The 5,156-nt window shown below is 36.6% G+C and overlaps 1 pseudogene; it reads right to left on the bottom strand.

The window, feature by feature from the left end:
- Nucleotides 1–299: 299 nt before the first annotated feature.
- On the bottom strand, nucleotides 300–2,195 carry LOC122469102 (annotated as a pseudogene).
- Between the last annotated feature and the right edge of the window lie 2,961 nt (nucleotides 2,196–5,156).

Here is a 5,156-nt window from a genome sequence, read left to right as displayed (position 1 = left end):
TCTTGATGTCGTTGTATTTGGCAGCTTTCTCCAGGTGGCAGGTCAGATCCATGACTAACACTTTGGGGGTGGGGACATGGAAGGCCATACCAGTGAGTTTCTCATTCAGTTCAGAGATGATTTGGGCAGCCCCTCAGCCACTCTAATCCTTTTTTGCTGTACTAAACTACTTGCTATACTCACACCCTAGAGATGTGCCTGTAGACACACTCTATAAATACTATAGTTTATTAAGTGTGCAATAGCTTTATGTCTGAAAATCCATGTACATCCCTCAACTAAAATATTGGTAAAAACTTCTAACCATCATCTGAGCTTTCAGTGAATCCTAATCTTTTTGCTGGTGGAGGGTCTTGCTTAGATGTTGATGGCTGATGACTGATCAGGGTGGTACTTGCTGAAGGTTCAGGTGGCTCTGGCAATTTCTTAAAATAAGGTAACAATGATGCTTGCAACCTTGATGGAATCTTCCTTTCACGAGTGATTTCTCTGTAGCATGTGATACTATGTGATAGCATTTTATCCACAGTAGAACTTTTTTTCATAATTGGAGTCAATCCTCTCAAATCCTGCCACTACTTTATTAGTTAAATTTATATAATGTTCTAAGTCTTTTGTAATCATTTCAACAATCTTCGCAGCATCTCCACCAGGAGTAAATTCTTTATCAAGAAACCACTTTCTTTCCTCACCCATAAGAATCAACTACTCATCCACTCAAGTTTGATCATGATATTGCAGCTGTTCAGTCACATCTTCAGACTCCATATTTAATTCTAGTTCTCTTGCTGTTCCCACCACATCTACAGTTACTTCTTCCACTGAAGTCTCGGACCCCTCAAAGTCATCCATGGGGCGTGTAATCAACTTCTTCCAGATTCGTGTTTATGTTGATATTTTCATCTTTCCCCATGAATCACAAATGTTCTTACTGGTGTCCACAATGGTGAATCCTTTCCAGAGAGTTTTTACTTTATTTGCCCAGATACATCAGAGGAATCATTATGTATGGCAGCTATAGCCTTATGAAATGTATTTCTTAAATCATCAAACTTAAAAGTCAAAATTACTCCTTTATCTATGGACTCTAGAAAGGATGCTGTGTTATCAAGCATGAAGACAACATTAATCTCATAGTCCATCTCCATCAGAGCTCTTGGCTAACCAGGTGCACCATAAATGAACAGTACCATTTTGAAAGGAATATTTATTTCTGAGCAGTAGTTCTCAACAGTGAGCTTAAAACACTTAGTAAGCCATGTTATAAACAGATGTGCTGTCACCCAGGCTTCCTTTTTCCATTTGTAGAGCACAGGCAGAGTAGATTTAGCATAATTCTTAAGGGTATTAGGATTTTTGGAATGTTAAATGAGCAATGGCTTCAACTTAAAGTCAACCAGCTGCATCAGCCCCTACTAAGAGAGTCAGCCAGTCCTCTGAAGCTTAGGAAGCCAAGCATTGACTTCTCTTTTCCAGCTATGAAAGTCTTAGATGGCATTCTTTTCCAAAAAAGATAGAAGTCTGTATCATCTACATTGAAAATATATCACTCAGTGTAACCGATTTCATTAATGATCTTAGCCAGATCTTCTGGAGAACTTGCTGCAGCTTCTACGTCAGCATTTGCTGCTTCACCTTGCACTTTTACGTTAAGGAGATGGTTTCTTGTCCTCAAACCCATGAACCAACCTCTCCTAACTTCAAAATTTTCATCTGTAACTTCCTCACCTCTCTCAGCCTTTATAAAATTGAAGAGAGGTAGGGCCTTGCTCTGGATTAGGCTTTGGTTTAAGAGAATGTTGTAGCTGATGTGATATTCTATCCATACCACTGAAACTTTCTCCATATCAGCAATAAGTTTGTTTTGCTCTCTTATCATTTGTGTATTTACTAGAGTGGCACTTCTAATTTCTTCACGATCTTTTCCTTTGCATTCACAAAAGATCGATCATTTGGTACAAAAGGCCTAGTTTTCTTCCTATCTCAGCTTTTGATATGCCTTCCTCACTAAGTTTAAACATTTCTAGCTTTTGAGGTAAAGTGAGAGACATATGACTTTTCCTTCCACTTGAATATTTAGAGGTAATTGTAGGCTTATTAATTGGCCTCACAACACATACCACATTTATCAATTCAGTTTGCCATCTTATATGAATGTGGTTTGTGGTGCCCCAAAACAAGTACAATAGTAACATCAAAGATTACTGATCACAGATCACCATAACAAATATAATAATAATTTGAAGTTTGAAATATTGCTGGAACTATCAAAATATGACACTGAGGCATGAAGTGAGAAAATAAATACTGGAAAAATGGCATCAACAGACTTGCTCAACACGGGGTTACCAAAAACCTTCCGTTTGTAAAAAACACAGTATCTGCATAGCACAATACAGGGAAGCACAACAAAACAGGGAATGCCTGTATAGCCATCATTATTTTTAACTACTTCCATTTTTTTTTAGTTTGAAGTGTCTTGAAGAGGTGTGTGAATATTACTTTTTTTCTTTTTCGTTCTTTTTTTCTTTTTTCTTTTCGTTCTTTCTTTCTTTTTCTTTTAAATCCATGGGATCTGGTAGATCCTCAAGACATTGACTGATTCTTCTACTCAGGTCAAGGCCCCCTTCCCAGCACCCTCAGCTTGCCTCTCTAAAACCAATGATAGCAACAAACCAAGCTAAGCCAAATCCAACGAAAATAAGTCATATTAAATGCAAATGAAATTGAACTAAACTCAAACATAGCAAGTCTCATAGCCCTGAATTCCTCTGTTTACATTTGTGAACTGTTTATGGATATTAGTCCTACTCCTATAGGTCTGAATATATGAACTTTTGAATACCAATTTGAAAATTTTCTTTGGGAATTCTTTTCTGTATTTCTAGAAATAACCCTGGATGGCTCTCCAGAGTATCTCAAGAAAGGCTACCTAGGAATGGTGAATATATCAGTAGATATTTCTAGAGACTAACTCTAAATATCTATGTTAAAAAGCCTTAGAAATTTAATGTTAGAGAAAGTTCTGAAGGAGCTGTCTGTTTTCCTAGCAAAAGTTCTGAGACATTTTTAGAATACTAGACAAATATCCCTAATCCCTGGCAGGGTTGTTTTTCAATTTTTTTTTCAATTTTTTTTAAATTAAAAAAATTTTTTTTAAGTAGAAATAAAAAAGGTGGAATAGATTGATTAGGTAAAAGTTGAAACTGAACATTTAGGGCATCTCAACCAGCACCAAATCAATTATATCACTTTTTTATCCTTCACCGAAAAACCATCTGGGGCTGTCATATAGACTCAGGCTTTAAGCACTGTCAAGAAGGAATTGTCCAGATTGTCAAGAACACATGCCTCATGCCATTTGTACAACACTTGTATAAAGAAGGCAACTTATACAACAATGGGTAAAATTATATACTGTTCAGGAAGTCCGTAATATGAATAGCTCTAGGATAATGTAAATGTTTATAAAGCACAGTCAGGAGTTAGAGATTTCACACCTTCTTCTACCAAACACCTAATTTATTTTTTCTTAAAAGTTTTTATATTACATTTTCAATATCAGAACATTTTCAAGCACGAGAGTATATTTTGCTCTTTTTCAGATTTCAATAATCTTACCTATGTTTCTGGTTGCTTTTCCACCCATCACAGATCTTTAGAAATGGAAAATCATTAGAGATGTTTTCTTTCTTTGTTACATAAGGGACACGGAGGGCAATGGAGGGACTCCACAATGGTTTTAGAGCACAGAAATTGTATTTTGGTTATTAGTTATTAGATTCTTGTAGCTCAATTTAACTCACATATTTTGAGCATTCTCAGAGTTTCATTCATCTTACAAATCACTATAAAAGGGCTAAGCATGAAAATATAGCTTCAGGCTTCATAGAACTAACCAGTTAATCTGACATGATAGATGAATAAGCCTCCATGCATCCTAATTTTAAGGAAAGTTCTCAGAAATGGAAATGATTCTAGGGAAAAAATTAAGACTTTAATTTCAGCTTGTCTTTTTCCTATGATATGGACTCAAATGTTTGTACTCATTCATAAGATGTCTGTAATCATCTAAGGATGTTCATTAAATATTTATGATGTTAATTCTGTGTTTTTTATTCTCTAGCATATTGTTCCTCTACCCCAATATTTTTTTCGACATTCTCAGTCATTCTTGCTGGCCCTGCATTTTTGGGACCTAATTATTTTCCTGACTCATTCTAGATTCCTTGAGACAATGAAAAGAGGGATACTCTATGTGTTAAGACAGTGTCTTCAAGGAATTAAATATACAATGGTCTGTTCTGAAAATGACCTGAGTTATGCATTAGGATAATTTTATTTTGTTCTCATCCTAATGCAACCTTACAAAACTAAAATACTTCATTTGAGAGAGAGACGATTGCAAGGGTGGACCTTTGACTTAGCTACTCACACATACTTGGCATTGTTACTCAGAAGACAGTGCAGTCGTTTGAATGGACATTTACCAGTCATCACACTTACAGAGGATAGGGTTTGGGAAGTTAGAGGAGATGACATCCAAATGCCATTTTAGTTCTGCTATGTGATGCCATGTGATTGTTATTACATAGATGGGCAAGCTTATAGGCACCCTGAAGAAATAACTAAAGCCATAACAAGCCCAAATCTGAAAAAGAGCCAGCAATGATTTTTGAGGTCTTTCACATTTAGAATTATGTGATGATTTATTTACCTCTTTTCATATATCATTTTTTTTTTAATTTTTTTTTCAACGTTTATTTATTTTTGGGACAGAGAGAGACAGAGCATGAACGGGGGAGGGGCAGAGAGAGAGGGAGACACAGAATCGGAAACAGGCTCCAGGCTCCGAGCCATCAGCCCAGAGCCTGACGCGGGGCTCGAACTCACTGACCGCAAGATCGTGACCTGGCTGAAGTCGGACGCTTAACCGACTGCGCCACCCAGGCGCCCCTCATATATCATTTTAAATGTTCTTTATTGAGTCATAGAAAATGCCCTAATGAGCTGGTCCATATTTTCCTTTTGGGTGATTTCCTTCAGTAAAGGAAGAAGAGTTGGTATGAAATTAGAGTCCTTTGTTCTATGAAATATCATGTACTCAGTGATTATGATGCTCCAAACTTGGATCAACAAACATGTAATCGTGGACT

Source organism: Prionailurus bengalensis, chromosome B1, assembly GCF_016509475.1.
Source record: "Prionailurus bengalensis isolate Pbe53 chromosome B1, Fcat_Pben_1.1_paternal_pri, whole genome shotgun sequence".
Lineage (NCBI taxonomy): Eukaryota > Metazoa > Chordata > Mammalia > Carnivora > Felidae > Prionailurus > Prionailurus bengalensis.
This window is presented reverse-complemented; position numbering and strand designations above follow the sequence as displayed.